This window comes from Cryptomeria japonica, chromosome 6 (genome assembly GCF_030272615.1).
Source record: "Cryptomeria japonica chromosome 6, Sugi_1.0, whole genome shotgun sequence".
Lineage (NCBI taxonomy): Eukaryota > Viridiplantae > Streptophyta > Pinopsida > Cupressales > Cupressaceae > Cryptomeria > Cryptomeria japonica.
Genome location: NC_081410.1, coordinates 254,981,846 through 254,989,530, shown reverse-complemented (window position 1 = coordinate 254,989,530; position 7,685 = coordinate 254,981,846).

Sequence of the window (7,685 nt, the reverse complement as noted above, 5' to 3'; positions counted from 1 at the left end):
CTAGGTTTGAGGAATATATAGTGACAAGAATGTTCGCATGAGATCTGATCGAAATCTTTGATGCTTTCAACATCCAGAGAGTTCCTTGAAAGACAAATGCATTCGCTGATTGGATGGCTACTATTGGGTCATAATTCAACCCTACTGTGGACCTGCTTGCCAACCCCCAGGTAGTCTATGTGATCATTCAACCAGCTATTCTAGGCAACAACACCTACTGGCAAGTTTTTGAGAGTGATGAGCAAATTGCTCTGTTCATTCAAAACTCTGGAGAGTTTTCTAACCAATTGCATCCTAAAGTAAAGGAGGCTTACGAGGATCGAATCATTCAATTGAAATCCAAAAAGATTCCAAATGGATTGATCACCCTGGAGAATGTTTTTGACCATGATGATGCCAAAAATGAAAAGCAAAAACTCATGGCCAATAAAGGTGACTATGTCAAAATGTCAGTAGGGAATGGGAGAATACTTAAGTTTGGAAAGGAAGTTCCCTCAGAAGACCAAGATAGATTGGCTCGATATTGTGATGAATATGTGTCAGTGCTAGCATGGTCATATGAGGATTTGAAAGGATACAATTCTAGCATCATTCAACACACCATTGAGCTTGTTGATGGGGCCAAGTTGGTTCGACAGAAGCAAAGAGCTGTTAATCTAAAGATTGAGTTTCTTATGGTGCAGGAATTGAAGAAATTGGTAGAATCAAAGATCATCTTCCCCATCAAGCATAGTACATGGGTATCAAATTTGGTGCTAGTTGGAAAGAAGAATGGGGATATCCGGCTCTGTGTAGACTTTTGTGACTTGAACCAAGCCTCTCTAAAATACCATTACCCTTTTCCATCCATGGAACAATTGTTAAGCACTATAGCAGGGTCAGAGATGTTTTTGATATTGGATGGGTTCTCAGCTTATAACCAGGTATTGGTAAAGCTAGAAGATCAACATAAGACAACCTTCACAACCAAATAGGGAACATTTGCTTATCACAAAATGTCATTTGGGTTGTCAAACGCTGGCACCACTTTTCAGAGAGCTATGGATCTAGCTTTCAACGAGCTCATTAAAAAATCATCCTCATCTTCTTGGATGACTTGATCATGTTTTCAAAGTATAAAGAAGATCACTTCAATCATCTTGAGCTAGTGTTTCAGAAGTCTTTGGAATTTGGCATCTCATTAAACCCAAAGAAATGCATCTTCGGGGTCCCACAAGGGAAATTATTGGGACACATAGTGTCAAAAGAAGGAGTCTCCATCGATCTAGATTGAGTGAAGGCAATAAAGGTGCTTCCTCTTCCTGTCACTAAGAAGGACGTTCAGTCCTTCCTAGGCAAAGTTAACTTTGTTAGCCACTTTATCTCAGACTTTGTTGGGATGGTGAGGCCCATCACTCTAATGCTTAAAAGGGAAATGCATTTTAAATGGACTCCTAAAGATAAAGAGGCATTCAAGAGGATCAAATATTCCATCTCCTTGGCTCCCATTCTCTCCAACCCTAATATGTCCAAGGATTTTATAATGTATGTTTTCTCTAGCAATTATAGCATTGTCATGGTTCTAACCCAGAAAGATGCAGACAAAAGAGGTGAGCATCTCATAGCTTTCCATTCCAAAACTCTGAAAGAATATGAGGCTAAATACAATTTTGTTGAAAAGAAAGCTTTGGCCATTGTCAAGGGCCTAAAAAAGTTCAGGCATTTTATCGCCTGTAATAAGACTAGTATGTATGTCGCCCACCCTTCAGTCAGGGAATATATAATGGAAGGCAACATTATAGAGAAGAGAGCAAACTAGATTACCAAAATCCTAGAATATGACATTGATGTTAGACCCACCATGGTAATCCATGGCAAAGGCTTGTGCGAATATATAATGCAAGAGTCTAACCCTCAAGAGGCCAAGACTACTACAGAGGAAGTTGAAATGGTCACCTCCAAACCAACAAAAGTATGCTGGATGGAGAATCAAAAACATTTTATGAAGATTGGAATTTTCCCTGCAAACCTCCCTCCCAAAAAGAAGACATTCTATAGGATGTAGAACATCAACTTCCATCTAGTGGAAGGAGTTATTTTTAAGAGAAATTTTGATGGAATCCTACTCTGCTGCGTGGACCAAGGCCAAGCTAGTAAGATTATACATGAATTCCATTATGGATTATCGGGAGGTCACTATTTAGTGCAAACCACCATCATTAAGGTCACCCGCGTTGGGTACTTCTAACCGTTTATGGTTAAATATTCACGTACTCTGGTAAGAGAATGCAAAGAATGTCACTACCATAGTGGTAAGTTCAGAAAGGCGGCAATGTCACTCAGGCTCATAATGGTGGAAGAACCCTTTGCTTAATGGGGTCTCAATTTCATAGGAATGATCAACCCTCCAAGTGGATCCTGACTACTACTGACTACTTCACCAGATGGTCTGAGGCTGTCCTCTTGAGGAAATCATCAGAGGCAGAGATATTATAATTTCTGGAAGACTTAGTGTGCTGGTATGGTCTGCCAAAGACCACAATATTGGACAATGTGTGAGCATTCATAGGCTCATGAGTCACTCAGTTTTCTCTCAGTCGAGGTATCTACCTAAAGACCTCCTCAAACTACTATCCACAGGAAAATAGCCTAGTTGAGTCCACTAACAAGAATCTCATAAGACTCATTAAAAAAATGGGCTCTGAGCACAAAAGGGAGTGGCATCACCACTTGATAAGCGTGTTATGGGTAGATGGGATCATGCCCAAGTAGATTCTAAAGAACTCGCCATACAAGCTGGTCTACGAAAAGGATGCCTTATTCCCCATGTCTTTGGAGATCCTCGCCTTACAGTTACTCAAATCTATCGAGGTAGCCAAAAATGATCCCATGGAGGTGAGATTGGTAGAGCTTATGGAGCTAGAGGAAGCAAGGCAAGCAGCATTTTCATCCCTTCAAAACCGTCAAGAGGTGGTTTGATAATAAGAAAAGTTCTGACCCAGGACTCAAACAAGGCAACCTTGTTTTGAAGTATAATGAGAGGGCAGCCAAGCTCGGTCAGCATGCTAAATTTGATGGTTTATGGGAGGGACCCATCTGTATTATGAATTAAAAGGGTTTTAATGCTTTTGATCTTGAGAATATGTAGGGGGAACCTCTCAAAATCCCGGTCAACGGGTTTCATCTTAAACCCTTTCACTAGCAGCAAATTTCCTAATGTAAAATAATGTAAATAATGTATTTTAGCATTCCTTATTTATTTAATTATGTTTCTTCATGCATTACCAAAAATAAAAAGTGAACCACAAGATACACCTTGAGCAAGCAAAAGGAAATCATTATATTATAAGTATCTTGGTACAATACATGCAGAAGGCCTGTGGCCTATATTTGAGAAATAAAGAGACAAACTTTTGAAACAGGGTAGCAATATCTCTGCAATCTTCTTCATCATCCTCCTCCTCCATCTAGAATTCAGAGTAATCATCTTCATCTTCAGCATCATCTCCCTCTGACCACTCATGGCTAGAGTTGTCGTCAAGCTCCTGAGCTATCAACACAAGCACCGAGTTAGGGAGAACATGCGGCATCAAGATCCGCGAGAAGATGTACTCTCTGAATTCAGTGTACCACTTGGTGCTAGCTAGAATAGGCCCTATTAGATGAACTTGGAGGAGGAACTTCATAGAAATCTCTGCTCGAAAGAGATGAGATAAGAGCGACATGGTCTTCAGGCCGCTTGTAAGTGGATATCAAGTCACCTCCTCACCGAGGGTGATGAAACATTGCAGATTTGAGGCCAAAGGTAAACCTCTAAAAGGAATGTAGTATGCCACAATGTCCTCTTGGCCACCTAGATACTCTAGAGGGAAGAGAGATTTAGCTAGCTTTGAGGTCAGATAACCAATCATCCCGATATCCAGTAATGAAACCACAAAACATGAGCAGATATCCGTGTTGACACGATATCTATCCACATCATCAATGAATTCCTCCCCAAGCACCCATTTGATGGTAGCAATGATCAAAGGATTTTTACATTGTGTCATCCCCTGTAACATCCAGTCTGAGATATTGCCTAAGAAAGCGACTTGAGCCTTACTACTGGTAAGCCTGACAGGAGTATCCATTTTTCAGGAAACTTCATTGTTGAGATGGATACTGTGCAAAATAATGTTTGAAAGGACATATTTATAGTAGATTTTCAGCTCCAGGTAATGAATTAAGTGGAAAGCCAGTGCTCCCAATTTTTGACACAGTTGTCTTTTCTCATATTGCGTACACCCTGTCCTGTACCTTGAAAAGAGAAGTGGTGTCCTTAGATGCCACGCGTATATATAGGTACATCATGTCTAAGTCAGAATACCCACAGGTCTATTGTGACTCGTGTGAGCCTCGCTAGCTGCAGATACTCTCCTTAATGGGGAGATTTGTCCTGACAAACAGATCACCTCAAGTGGCTCGAAGCAACAATGGACTGAATAGGAATCTTCTCGGGGAATTTAGATGGTGGTGCTTATCCTTTTTTAAAATTAATTACAACTTGGAAAATGAAGTGGCATACGTGTAGACAACTGCTTGTCATTAAATGCCCTCTTTCACATAAATCTAGGCATGTGACGTATTTAAGGAAGAAGGTCTCCAAAAGTGCATATCATATTGTTCATTTTACACCCCCAAGGGCCAAAAATATTTAGAGGTGTCAGAAAGAGAACCTTTGCTTGCAAAAGATGGAGATGGAAGAAGCCTCCTTAGATTCTTTCCAAGGAAAAATGTGGGTAGATGTATTCGAGGAACTCTCATATTCCTCTCACGTCATGTCCCCAAAGCCAGAATATCAAAGAACCAAACCTAAATCAAAGTCAGCCACCCACAACCCTATGGTGGTGATAGATTCTATGGAGAGTGTCATTGAGTCCAAACTTCATAGGTAGTTGAAGAACCTCAGAGAGGTCACTTGCGGTAGGATGGTAAATCACAGGAATGAGCCACAATCTATGACAGTCAAATTCTGGAATAGTGTTGCTCCTCAGTTCGTGGTTCCCATGGTTCTGCATTGTCTAGAGTTTGTAGTTGCATGCACCAATAGGTTTGAGCTTGGTTCTTCTTCAATTCAGGGATCTCTTCTAAGAGTAGTTATAACCCCAGAGGCTATTAGGGATATTTTATGTTGTCCTATATTTGACAGCACAGAGGTGTTCATTGAGAGCTCCATGGAGGAATATTGGGACACTAGAAGAGATATCATCTCATTCTATCATGACATGCTGAATCAAAGTCCAACAGTCAGCCCTCCAAGATTCCCTTTGTCCTATAGTGATTTGAGGTATGATGACCTCAAAGATATCTGCTCAACCCTTGCATGGCTATGTGGTCACGATAACAATCGGGAGATCACTGTCCCTATGATGGGTTTCCTGTTCAAATGTCAGAAGTAGAAAGGGCCATTTCATTTTGACTTCTCTGTCTTAATAGCCAAAGAAATGGTGAAGCAATTATCTGAATTTCAACATTTTTGATGGTTCAGGTTTGCCTCATTCCTAGTTCACCTTTTCCTACACCAAAATGACATTTTTCCAACCAATTCATGTGATTGGCTACTCATGATGAGCTAGGAAACAAAATTCTCGTGTCGTCCTGGACGCCCATCTTGCTAGCTTCTTACGATGCCTACTAGTTTTCAAACTATTACCTGACTCTCGTCCTTCAAGATCTTGGTTTGATCCCCAAAGAGCCTTTCGCCCACTTTTCCCCGATATAAAGGAATTGGATATACAATGAACGCCCCCCTTGTGACTAGTTTATGGGTAGTGACTTTTCCTTTATCTGGGTGCATGGCTTCTCTGAAGAACCCTTCCGCCTACCTACTTATGTCACGGAGAGAACCCTCACCCTTAAAATTTTCTCATAGTTGGTGGAGATTGACAAAGCTATAGGGGCGGGAAAACATGATACCTCCATAATAGATGACCACAAGGCTATTGACCCCATTACTCTTGTATAGAGGAGCATTGCTGAAAATGTCATGACCTCCAAGTTGGTGCAAAGTGGCTTGGTAGTAATTGATGGTGTGTGGATTTATGACCCGGATGGGTGCCTGTCTAAGAGAAAAAATGTGGTTAAGCATGAACCGCAGAGTTTGTGGGAAGGACACACCAACCCGCTAGTGAATGACCCAAATCTCTATGTGGGTCCCAATGATTTTCCTATTTTGAACATCCCTTGTGGTTGAATTTTTACTCTATCCTACAAAAGTACAATCCAATGAAGCCCATTTCCTGGAGCATGATAGAAGCCATGAGATTGGATTTGTGGCCTAATAAAAAGAGGGAGGATTTCTACATCTACTGTCAGGAAGAGAATCAACCTAGGGCTAACATCGGGAATGCTCCTTTTGATGAGCATTTTGAGACCAAATGGCAACAACATAACAAATCAGATGAAGAGAAAGGAAATGAGTTCCCACATGGTGACTCATCCTCCGAGGAGGCCCAACAGTAGGAGGTAAAAGTTATAAATGTAGAAGAGCAAGAGACCAAGTCTAGTATTCCTCTTCCTCTCACATGTTCAATCCGGAGACCCCATTCCCAAACCACCAAAAGATCAGCTAAGAAGTAGGCTCCTGATTCCCCTTCCAATAAAAAGCAATATTTGGGTTCTACTAAGAAGGGTTCATCTTCTTGGTTCCTTGTGGTTCCTTCAGCCTCTCAACAACCGGTGGCTTCTATGGCTCAGGTACGCCCTTCTTTGCCCTTTCTCTCTACTCAATTTCTATCTTATATAGCATCCCAAGTTGCATCTATGTCTTCCCAAAACCCCACTACCCTCACATTAGCACCCATTGGGCCGCCAATCGACCCACGAGTTGTGTTATCACGTGTCTCTATTTCACTCCCTACCCTCAATTTTCTTCATGCAGTGTTTTCCCCACAAATGCCTGATACAACCACTATCTTGTGTAGGCTTGGTTTCGAAGAGCCCACTCCTCCCCCAAATGTCAAGGTAGCATCTACTGATCCATTTTCCTCAGGACCCTCTCCTTTCGTCCCGTTGTTTTCCCCAACCATGCTTGCACATCCCATTCAAACCTCTTTTGGTGGCCCTATTTCCCAATTCCCCTTTGCAATCCCTCCTGGTGCAGCATTTGCAGGCCAAGATATTGCAAACCTGGATGCTTATCAACAACAGGCTACCTATGCCAAGACTACACATATTGGCGGGATTGGTAAGAGAAAGTAGAAGGAAGGTGCCAACACAACCCATCCGCATGTACAAATGCATTTTAGAAAGGAAAAGGATAGTCTCTTCTTTGTGACCATGTTCCCAAAGGTCGATAGCCAGAGGCCCAAATGAGACCCAGTGATTACACCTTGCATATTGTTAGGGTCAATCTCTTGAACACTATGACATCTAATAAAGTATAAATGATGGAAGAAACCTTGAAGGCTGTGTCTTCTGATTTCATCAAAAAGAGTCATCATCTAGATAAAATGCAAGAAGAGAATGTGAGCCTCCAGGAATCCTTGGACCAATAGAGAAAGGAAGACAAAGCTGGAAATGTTGAAATCAACTACTTGCAGGGATTGTTAACCCAGGCCAACTCTGAAAAGGGAAAGTTGCAGTCTGCCCTAAACAATGTGAGCTCTTAATTGAAAGGACAAGAGGCAATGAGGAATGTGGCCTTGAAATAATTGTAGGAGAGGGAG